The sequence below is a fragment of the Tyto alba genome, unplaced genomic scaffold (assembly GCF_018691265.1).
Source record: "Tyto alba isolate M040663 unplaced genomic scaffold, T.alba_DEE_v4.0 Super-Scaffold_42, whole genome shotgun sequence".
Lineage (NCBI taxonomy): Eukaryota > Metazoa > Chordata > Aves > Strigiformes > Tytonidae > Tyto > Tyto alba.
Window position 1 is genome coordinate 7,467,152 of NW_024881318.1, and position 12,170 is coordinate 7,479,321.

At 41.2% G+C, this 12,170-nt stretch overlaps 1 protein-coding gene across 2 annotated transcripts in view; it reads right to left on the reverse strand.

The window, feature by feature from the left end:
* CUNH18orf25 (chromosome unknown C18orf25 homolog) overlaps positions 1-12,074 on the reverse strand; it is a 47,073-nt gene extending 34,999 nt beyond the window's left edge. The window contains exon 1 of one of the 2 annotated variants that reach the window (XM_042804662.1): positions 11,996-12,074. The gene's annotated coding sequence lies outside the window, so the exon portion shown is untranslated. Of the gene's footprint in view, positions 1-11,844; positions 11,965-11,995 lie in introns of those variants that run through there. The other variant, XM_042804663.1, reaches the window with a different exon arrangement.
* Between the last annotated feature and the right edge of the window lie 96 nt (positions 12,075-12,170).

A 12,170-nucleotide genomic window follows, 5' to 3' on the forward strand; every position in this document is an offset into this window, starting at 1 on the left:
ACCAGTTCACTGTCACTAACAGAGATGGGTTTTATCCCCTACTTTTTTACCAGCTAATTGTGACCATGTAGTCATATACACTCCTTTACACCAGAACTGGCTCATTCTTTCTTGGGTAGATTTACTTCACTAAGCCAGAAGAAAACAAGTAAGTGAAATTTTCTGCCAGAGCTGGCAGGAAGGAGGGAAGGAAGGGCGAGCACAAATCATCCCTTCAGAAAAAAACAAATCTGATTAAAAACTACCTGCTGTTTGGTCTCACGGGTTCCAACTAGACACAGGAGAGGGTACTGTTTCTTTCACAGCACTGTTTGTTCTGCAAGATTCTTGAAGATAAAATATTAAGAAGCAAAAAGTTAAATTCAGAGATGTTAGTAGCATCCTAAAGAACAACTATTATAGAAAGTATGATATTAAGTAATGTGCACTACTGCACAGAGTTACACTGAAGATGGCAGCCATGCCCTTTATTAATCAATAACTGGCCACTCATACTGTTGGAAAATGGGTGAATTGTTTAGGGTAGCATAAGAACTTAAGCAATCAGTTGAACTGCAACACACTGTCCATTGCACAGAGGTCCTTGAGCTAAGCAAGTATGATAACCACCTCCTGCGAAATGTGTAAGTGAAGGGGCTCCATGTGTAAACTGGAAGACTCCTAATCAGAAGCCCCTCTACTTGAAGATTAAGGCTCTCTGAAAAATACTGAACAAGCTGAAGCTAGGTGGCAGATAAGAAAGTGCAGACAAAAATCAAAGAAAGGCCAATTCCAAAGTGTAAACAAAGTTCAAGAAGGGCTCCTCTCCAAAGACCACCAGAGACTGCTAGAGACCATCAATAACCCCCATGGAAGCCCCTCAGAGGCTTAAACTGCATGCGAAATAACTATGTAAATATGATAATGAATTTTAGGAAATTTAATGAGTATGTACGTAACAGAGTGATACAAGCTTTGGCTATTATAATGTACAGTGGACAGGTCAGGTGGAATGCTTCCCTCATGTCCCCAGCCAAATAAAGTAATGCTAAACCCAGCGTTAAGGAGTTTTCATTCTTGATTTCAGTGACAACGCATCCTTCATAATATTTTTATTTGGTTTGCTCTCAGTAAATGTTGCTTTTTATAATTGCATCACCTGCAATGTCAGAAGAAAATCAGTTTCACCCAAACAAATGATAAGGCCTAAAATACTTAATAAACACCATGACACCCTAACCTTAATTGTACATTGACATTTTAGGTGTTATTGAACTGATTAATGATAATGAATGCCTAGCTTATATAAAGTAAACCAGCTCTTTTTCTTAGCAGCTGTGGATATGGCAGATTGTTACTTCAGAAATACTAAGTTTTTCATAGCAGCTTGCTGATAAATCCATTTTAGTTTATTACTGACATATTTCCTCTTATTCAGAGTCCAACAGACCACTTATTTTCCCTGCTTATGACCATATCACCTTCTTATGCCTGTTCTAGCAGTTGTTTAATTTAAAAAAATTATCTAGGGGAACATTGTCTTTTAATGTCATTTCAGTTAGCGCTGAAAGAAAACAGTTTGAACAACCTGCCTTCTTGTACCACTAGCCACTCATTGACAAACTGTAATTTTGCAGAAATGATAAATTGTTTCTACATTTTTGCAGAAACTAATTTCAAGTACATTCTTTAAGCTTTTGTGACTATGTAAATGAAAAACTGTACTGCTGCATAGAAGTTACTTGTTCAGAATACACAGCTAACTACAGAGATCCTTCCAGAGTCACAGAAATCAGTATTTTCATCTAAATCTGAATATGGTTTTGTATTTATACAGAACTAAAGACTATAGTGGCTCATACCTACATAAACAATTATTTCCATCACTTGTGGATTACATTATCTCACATTTACCCAATATAACTGAGCATAGGTGGAATAAATCAAAGGTGTGTGAGAGGTAATGCCAAATGTATACAACTGAGGCAAATAAAATTATGTAAAACAGCTAAGTTTTTTTTAAAAAGTCAACACTCAGGCAAGCTCATCAAGGTGGGCTGGGAAAGGACAGAGGCAGCACATGACCTGGGTAAGTCCACTTCATAATACAGGAGAAACTTTTGGCAAAGACCAAAGTTATGTCTTCTTCTGACAGAGAGACATATAACTCTGAAGAGGTGACTCTGGCTACTTCCAAAGCTTCACCAAAAACCTCTGTAGGTGTATCAGCATGTTGGTAATTATTTTTTTCTACTTGCATTGCCTTCCTGTCCATTAAAAGCCAACATGCTTAACACAGCAAACTCACCAGTGACATTCTAGCATGAATAACACATACAGATATGCCCAACGACAAAATGTCTAAGTAACTAAAAAACAATCAGTCTAAATAATTAGACCTCTATCAGAGAAGACTAATCTGCATCCAGACAAACGGTGGAGTACCAACACTTTCCGGACTTCCCAACTGCTGTCTTTTGGACTTGTTCATCTCCTCCCCAAGATACCATACATTCTTTGTTATTTTCTTACAAGTGTCACACACATCCATGTGCTTAAAACAACAGAAGTGTGACCAGCACTCAATTTAACTCAAGACAGTTGACTCAGCTCTGTGTGGATGTGGGTGCACGATGCTCTGGAGCAGATTTTTCATAACACTAAGCCACCCCCACACGGATACCATGTAATTTATATAGTGTTCCTTTGAAAATGCTGCCCTAGAGCTGACTCACTGGCATACAATTCTACCTAAGGCACATTTCTAGGAGTGGAGCTGGCTCTTTATCAGATGATTCATAAATCAGGCCTGGTAGCAATCCTAAAGAACAGGACCCTTTGCAACTAACATGGTAAGAGAACTGTGATGTGAAACAAAAGAGGAAAGGATTAAACTAATGCTGTGTTTCAACTGGTTTTGCATAAACAAATGAAGGTTAAAAATAGGCTGCCCCTACTGAGTACTCAACAGGCTGCATATACCAATTACCCAAGACGGAATAAAAACTGCAAGTATCTGTGTTAAAACAAAGGTTTGCGGGGCATCCTTTGCAACCTTGAAAAGCAACATTGTTCATCGTAAATAAGAAGCAAGACTTCACATTTAAATACAGGGGTTTGCATTGTAATGCTTAATGCACGTACTCTACCTCTTTCAAATGAAAGGTAACTACCAGGTATGGGTTAGTTCACAAGACTGCACACAGGCTTCCAGAAACATTCACCAGCTGCACTGGAATACCACAAAAAAAAATAAAAAAAATCACAGGCCTCATAAATTCATTAGCATACAGATAAAGGCATACAGGGTTGGCTGCACTTAAGACTTCTAAAAATCTCATTTCCTTCTCAAAGTGAAACCATTTTTCTCAAGGGTACAGCAATTTTAAGTCTACAATGCTCTCTATTCTAAAAATTAGAGGGGGCATATTTTTATTACTATCTGTTCCTAACAATTTAAGCAGCTTACTTTTAGATTTTTCATTATTCTTCGACAAAACTACTGTCAGAAATCAATGCTAGGATAGACATGCTTAATTTCTTTTTTTCTCTGCCCTGTATTAGCTTGCAGATCACCCTACTGAGGATAGTCGTACAGATGCACCATGTTTTTCTAAGATTTTGAGTTTAACAAATTTTCCTACCTTACATATCCATTTCTGTTACTCAAAGGAAATGTATTCTGTGCTTCCTCCACTGGTTCATGCCATTCTATATAAACAGACCTCCTCTTCTTAAGAAATGTTAGTCTGTTCTACTGTGGTCAATAAAGTAATGCTCACGGAAAAGCCACTGAGTATAACAGTAACAAATTAATCGTGATTTTCAGAGCACAGATTTTCTTTCTATTAAGAACAGTTATCTGAAATACCCTGAAAGTAACCACACGTTGCATCACCTGCTGATAGCTCCAATTGGCAGATCAGGACAACTGCAATGTAATTTCCAAGAAGTCAAGTCATCTCAGTACTGCAGTATTCATTCGAGAAGGGCTTGTGCTGTCTCCTCCAAAAATCAAAGCCGGTCCAGCACAGACAGGCACAGATGCACCTTGCTATTGCTGTTATTTGGAAATCTGGGAGCAACAGTGAGTGCTCTGGGACACAGGCTGCATTTCCAGGAGACTGTAAATACATCTCCCAGTCCACTGCGAAGAGGCAGAACTGCCAGCCCGATAGGCCAGTTAGCACCCATCAAATCCTTTTGTAATTAAACTTCCCAAAGGAAAACTGTGCACCTTATGGTCAGGCTAGTTGGCTGAATGAGATCAAGGTCCAGTATGACAGCAAGGTGAGAAAATCTTACACAACAGACAGCAGCGACAGGCCTAGAGCAAGGCAGAGCACTGGACAAATCACCAGATCTTGCAAAACACCACTCCAAAATTGCATAACCCTTGACATCAGGAGGAGAGATACTCTCAGCAGATAAGGGCTGTTTTGTCAAGTTCTATGTAACGTTTCTTTCCAGTTACAGTGCTACTAACCTAACCAACCAACCATAACATACCCATTTTATGGGCTGGTCAGCTGAAGAAGAAGAGATTAGGTGACATGCCCAAATTCTACAGGAAGGATGGGAAGGAGCTGCAAGCCAACCAAACCCTGATCTGAAGTAATTTTCTCATCCACAAATCACTAATATTATTTGTTTCTTTAATTACTAAGCTAGTAGTAAAAAATCCAAATATTGCAACATGAATTTGCAGTAGGTATATTGCTGAAAAATAAATGGCATAAATGGACGAAAATTTCAGTGACAGTTAAGATACCAACTACTGTTGGGCAGTTCTTGACACCAAACCCTTGATCGTTTTTTGACCAATAATAAGACATGCCAATTGATTTCATCATCCACCAGACTGCTAACAATCGATACCATAGTCTTTACATGTCCAAAGTGCTCCTAAAGAGCATCGCTGACTCTGGTCTGCCATGACCTAGGTAGGACTTAGTAAGAAACAAGTATAGCTTCACTGGAAACAAGCCACCAGCTTGTCACTAAGCTCACGTGTGCCACTGAACCATGCTCAAGAGTAGAACTAACTCGAGGTAGCTAACCTCTGAGTCTGTATATTTACCAGTCCTAACACTCTCCTCAGTTGAGCTTTCTTCAGACATGAACGCAACAAAAAAGTTGAATTCTTGTAGGTCATTGTAGCCACAGACAAATGTCAGAATTACAGGGAGTGTGGCACACTCTGTTATGGAAGGAGAATGAAGCCTGGTAAAGAAAAAGGACAGTGCAGGAGAGGGTTAATTTAGAGTAAGATTTTGACAAACAGCAGATGAAAAAATAGCATGAAGTAAACGTAGACTGGTTCTACAAATGAACCAAAACTACTCTGGGTATTTCAAAAAACAGAACTGACTGGGCCAAAAGCCAGTTACATGTGCGTTGTGAATACTGACTCTAACACGGGTTTTACTATCAGATACTTCCTACAGTATTTACTCCCAGTTGGCAGAGGTGAATAAATTTGACCTCTACTTTCAGAGGATAACAGATAGACCAGGAAACAGACATTTCTTTCCTACAACATACAGAAGATTTTGCATATATTTGACTACAGAAATTAAACAACAGCATGTAAGAGGATACCAAGTTACCAGCTATAAAAAGAGCAAAAGAAAATTAAAAGGTAGTTTTCATCAGTACCATGCAAGTATTGACAGAAGAAAAAAAAAAAAAAAAAAAAAAAACACAACCAAACCACAAAACCAAGAAACTTGCCCTTAAATAAAAGCACCATTTACCCCAAAATGATTTGTTGCATTATTGTTCTTAATTTAGGAAAAAGGGGCTCAGTTGGCAGAGCTTTCTTAAGAATAAAACTAATGGTTAGCAACAATAGGTGTAAACAATATATATGACTTTCTCAACAAAAGGGGAGATAAAAGAAAAAAGAGCATCAAGTCTGGAATATTAATTCAGCCCCATTCTGTTCATTCAGTACAGTCTTATTATTGTATCTTGATGAATTCCATACAAACAGTGAAATCCACTACAGGTGTTAAAAAGTAGAAAAACCATCTTGATCTTGAAAATAAAAAAGGGAAATCAAGTGTCTGCTGTCAAACCAACTTTAAACTGAGATGAGGTCTATAACTCCAGAAATCCTTAACTGGTTATCTCTGTCAAGACACTCAGTAAATTTCCTAAATTTCCCTAGCTTAGTTTTATGGTATTGACCAATTTCTGGATTTTCTTCATTACTGTGAGTAGACCCCAAAGCCTGTAAATTGACTTTCAGATGACTTACTGATATCAGTAACTGGAACCATGGAAAATAAAATTTCACCTTAAAGGCTTTTTAAAAATAATATTCAAAGAAATTGTTGTTTGGTTTGGTTTTGTTTTGTTTTGTTTTGTTTTGTTTTTTCCCATAACTCCTCACAGATTCTGCGTAGTGCTGATCAAAAGGTATTACCAGCTCTGGTGGAACCACAGCTACTGATAACTTAAACTGTATTAATTAGTAATTCAGCTCATGGGTACTGCTACCCACAAACCCATTCTTTCCCACAATGACAACTTCACTTCCAAAAGACATCATATTAAACACAATGAGCTCACAGGCTACTGGCATTTCATCCAACTTCATTAAGAGACAGCCTCTAAACCCCCCTTCCCTTACATTGTAATTCCAACCACAAGCACATGGAATCAGTAAGCAGCTTCCTGACCTATTCTTTACTGACCTTTTCCCCCAAAATTTTTCTTTTGCTAGATTACAGAATCACAGAATAGTTTGGGTTGGAAGGGACCTTGAAGATCATCTAGTTCCAACCCCTAGAATACCTGGAATGTCTTACTAGCAATAGTTGGCATTCTCAGAGAGCAAGAACTGGGAGGGTGAGCTGAGGAATCAGGAGATTACCACCTGATGAGAAAACTACAGTACAAGAGAACAGTACTGTCTTAATCTTACCTGGCTATCATGTCAATTTGCTTCTTTTTAATTCAGAAAGGTTGACAATACTATTGGAGCATACAGCACCAACCTCAAACTGGTATCATGAAAATGTAATATTCCCAAAGAAAAACAAACCACTGAAATGGTAATAACTGCATCATCACACAGACAACTGATATTATGAAGTCTGGCTCTTAGTTATTCCCAGCTCTGCTACTGTGAGTCATTTGGTCTCTACCCATTTTGGATGAATGGAAATGAAATGTGTCTCATCCAAAGTAAGTCTTGAAAGGCTAATGACCAAGCACCACAAAACAAGACATTACAGAAAAAAAGCAGCAAGAAGAACACATATCCAATCATGCTCTAGCTCTTCCTGCTCATTTCCAGGAAATTTTGAAGCATCAAAGCAGAAGAGCATTGTGCTGGACATTGTAGAAGTATCACTACACAGTCAAATCCATGATCTACGTATATTGAAACAAAAATGCTAGCTTGAAAGTGTCTTAAATACTTGCATTTAATTAAAAAGTGACCACCTGTTCTGCTTATGGTTAAAAAGCTGTCAGATTGAGTCCCAACAGCTTTTAAGTTGTCTTCTTGGAGACCAGATATCACAAGGCATGATATGTCTGGAGCCTGTACAGAATTCTGCTACTAAAAATCAATTTCTGAGCCTTCAAGAGACAGACTGTGTGGTCAAATTGACACAAACCCCTAAACACCTTCTCAAAAAGGGATATTAGGTTGGATCATTCAGGACCTAAAGCTGACTCACCACATGACCACAGGCATGTTACTTGACCTCCCTGTGCATTCAGTAATGCATCTGGAACCATGTAACAGCAACACCTCAGTGTCTGAGCCGCATCTCATTTTCAGTCCTGAATGAGTAATCAACGTGTGCACCGACTGCAGAAAGTAAGCCATATCTGTGGAGAGACTGCTATACTGTACAGGTTCTATTCATGCTGAATAGGCATGTGAAGAGGGAACACAAACAAGTGGGAATGGGCAACCACAAAGTTAAATTCTAACCCTTAGCAGAAGCACTGAATATGTGACAAGGTATCAGTCGCTCCAGTCTAGCTCAGAGATGCACTCTGTTATGACAAAGCAGCTACAGAGGCTAATATTTACACTAACTGCACATTTTAATGTACAGTCTCTTTCATCCAGTTTTCTTTTTGCTCAGAATTGCACATTTGTAGATGTTGCATTCTAGACCTCAAGTCACAGACCCAGACCTCCATCATGCATTAAAAACCTGGAACAGAGATGCGACAGAAAGACAATACAAATCACCACGACAATCATACCAAGTTCCCTGCAATAATACTTGCGGCCACAGATTCTGCGGTCGTAACAATTCAGCTGCTCCGGAGTTACAGTGCTAAAGTTAAAGGCCTGAGTGTCAGTTCTCTGCTGAACTTCAGTTCACGTACTGGAAAACAAAGACAAAAGTGGTTTCCTTGCCACATAAGCCTCAAGTTATCTCGGAGCTGTAACTGTGCAGTGACACGTACTGTACCAGACAACTCTATTCCGGAGCTCTTTCCCAGCACTATGCCTGTTGCCTTCTCCCACTGCTGCTTCATTTTTTGGTTCCCCATTGCTACTGATAATGTTCAAGCCAGAAAAGATTTTCAAGTTTTGGTAGCTCTTTTTCAGAGTGCTTGTTCTGATGCACGAGTTATATACTTGCAACTACGGTATTTAAATCTTCCACTCTGATCTAGTAAATGTGTTATTAAATCTGCTGCTCAGTTTCTGTCAATGTTTACAGTTTTCTAAGTAATTTAGTCAACTGCAGATAAAAACACAGAAGCTGAGATTGACCATAGACCCAATTCTGTCAAAAAGTACCATCAACACACTAACTTGGAAGTGCTATAGGAAATTAAATACAGGTTGCTTGAAACTATTTACTCATTGGAAAAGTTTCCAAAGCTGTAACATATCTAGTGGTGACATTTTGGTCGGAGAGTAACCAGACAATTGCAAATGCTTAGTCTGCAGACGCTTTCACAGTGTGGTACATAGAGACTCCCATCTCATTACCAGATGTTTAAGTGAGATGTTGATACACAGGCGGGTCACAGAGGGGCAAACATCCTTTGTAGAGCAGGGAGTTGGTGTGGTAATATACAAGAGATAGCAATGAAAGTGAACAAAATCAAGGCATGGCAAAGTAGCCTGCACTTTAAAGGTAAATGCACCACAAGGAGGTCGGGGGGGGGGTCAGGACAACCAAGGCAATTATTTCTTGTTGCTCTGATCAAGTTATACCAATTTATCTTGCTAACACCTAGTGTTCAAAGCCCCTCATAATTCCCTGTATTCACTCTTTGTTCGTTCAACCTTATCCTACTCCATTAATCCTCACCTCCTCCACACTGCCAGCTGACAGCATGATCTGCCCATTTGTCAAACGCACACAAACATCCTTCCTACCTCTCTTCTATCAGTTAGAGCAGTGCTTGGTTTGTGTGTGCTGTGACCACTCTCAACTGCCTTGTGGTTGGCTTCAGGTTCCTTCCCTTTTCCCTTCCCTCCGCAGTACCCAGTTTGATGTATCCACTCATTTCCCAACTTGTTTATGCACTTTAACTTCTATCAATCAGGCAGCCTTCATGCACTTATCGAGCACAAGCATAGAAGGCCAGGCTAACTGCAATTCACATCGTACGCTTGAATGTGTAAGACCACAGTCCTTTCCTCTTCCTGATTTCTCAGGAATTTCTCATTGCACCTCTTCATGATGCCAACTAGCAATTAGGCTGAAGAGCAAACAGAAATAGTCGACACATTATAATTAAAAATTCAAGTGTTTAAAAATGAGTCAGAACTGTTATCCTCATACTTGAGCATAAATACCAGCTGCCCAAACTCACGTACTACCTTCCATCACCCCCACTGTCTCTCCTTCTAATCCCACAGACAAAACACCAGTGTTACTGGTATACCAGAACCACAGAGCGCCGTATTTTATTAGCTTTTAGTAGCCACACAACCACCCCTCTATGGAACTGCTTCTGCCAGAACCAGATTGCTCTAGATCACTAGATGCAAGAAATACTCAGAAAATGATGCTTAAAAATAACTGTTGGACAGCAGAGTTCTTCAACTCACTGCTTTTGTGTCGTACACATACATAGGGGGGGATGTTTGGGTTTAGCAAATACATGACAAGCAAGGTACTGTTCTCCTTAGAGCTTGTTACAAACCTATTCGCTTTGCAAAGGCAATGTTTCCCTCCTCCAGGGCAACATGGGAAGCTGTGCTGTTGTGACTGCCTGACTGTCAGCTCTTATATCACAGAAACAGCAATTACAGGTGTTAACTAGGGCAGGAGAACCACAAGATGAAGACCTCAAAAGAGCAACATACCCAGTTTCCACCTCAAGGTCAAACATTAAGTTTTTTAATAGACTTAAGCAATGCAACATACTTTAAGAGAAACATTTTAAATTTAATATTAGCTTACTGGTTTAGGGGGATAGCTATTACTGTTTGTGCTTAAAATTTTAGCTTGAAAACTAGAAATAGGCTAGCACTTGCCTATAAGTGTAACTATTACTTGCTCTTATGCTTGACAAGTACCAGAGAAAACTTGAAATCAAACAAAATCTTGGGGGGGGGGGGGGGGCGGAAGAGCAGAGTAAGAGATTTTTTACATTTTTTTAAGAGATGCTCAAGGGTTCAAAGTCTTACTGCTCATTGATTTTTAAAAGCTAGAATCATTTACCAATGAAAGAACCCCAATAGCAAACAGGACTGACTTATGCCACCGCATTTCTACATACAGAGGATTTTTAGCCTTTGAAATGCCATTAGGTACTTTGTGCTTGTTTAAAGTGTATTACCAGTTACAACCAAGACCTTGTTTAACTAAGTTATTGTAGTTATGGTTCTATAAAGTTACCTACAAACTTTAATACAAGTAGTGTTGTTCCACTATTTTTAATACAAGTAGTGTTGTTCCACTATTAACAAACTAAAACATAAATACAATTAGATGCTACTTAACGAAGATGGAAGCCCTCCCTGACAGCTAGAAAATGTAAACCTAAAAAAAAACCTCGAATCCCCAAGTCTCACAAAAAGTGGCCTTTTAAGTAGTTGTCCGATAACCTCAATGTAAAGGAAGTTACAGTACTGGAACTGGGGAAATAGTTAAAATATTACAAGTCTGCTCAGACTGCCTCTTTTCCTTTTTAAAAACAACAAGTAGCACAGTTAAAATTTATATTCTCCTCAGATGGCTGCGTCACTGAAAGCCACATCTGCAACCCATTAGATGCTGGGAGCTCGAGTGGAACTCAAGCTAGGTAAGCAACGAGCAACTCGAACTTTTTTCCCCCACATAAAATACGTATTCCCACATCATCCAAAGGTAAACAAAGGAGCAAACCGGGGAAGCGTAAAGCTCGGGCAATTACACGCCTTGATTTTCAAAAGGTTGTTCTCCAAGCGGCTCCTACGACCCCACAACACATTCCACAAGTCCTGGAAAACACCAAGCGGTCACCAGAAGTTGCTTCCAGGAGCTGCGGCAAGGCTTTTCGTCCGCTGGGTCCGGGCAAAGTGAGGACCCCCCCTCCCAAAAAAAAAAAAAAAAAAGAAAAAAACAAAAACAAAAACACAACCCCCCCGAAAAACACAAAACCCACGCAAAAAGCGGCGTGCAGGTACGTCCCAAGCACGGCGATGGAGGTCACCGCTCACCGGGGCGGCCGGCGCCCACCCGCTCCCACCGCGTTTCGCTCAAAACCCCTCGGGGCCAAGGCGGGGGGTGCCCTTCCCCGGCGGCACCACCCCCACCTCCCTCCCCGGGGGGCTGCCAGACAGACGGACACGACACACGGCCGGTACCCCCCACCCCCCACCCAGCAACGGCTGCAACGGCTCCACCGCCCGCCCGGCTGCGGCGAGGCGGGCCCCCTCACCTGGACGTCGCAGGGCCCCTCCTGGGCTCCCCGCAGGGGGGCTGCAACCGGGGCATGGGCGGCGGGAGGGGTCGGGTCCCGGTCGTTGAGTTTCACCCGCCACCCACCCCCCACCCCCTCCGCCCCCTTCCCTCCCTCACGCCGCCGCCACCTGAAAATGTCACCGGAGGCCGCGGGAGCTCCTGCTGCGCGACGTCACTTCCTCCCGCCGCCGGAGCAGCCGAGCGTGGCGCAGAGCGCCCGCCCCGCCCGGCAGCGCCACCTAGCGGCGCAGGGCGGCAAGCTCCGCCTACCCGACCCACCCACGGGCACCCCGGCACCCACGG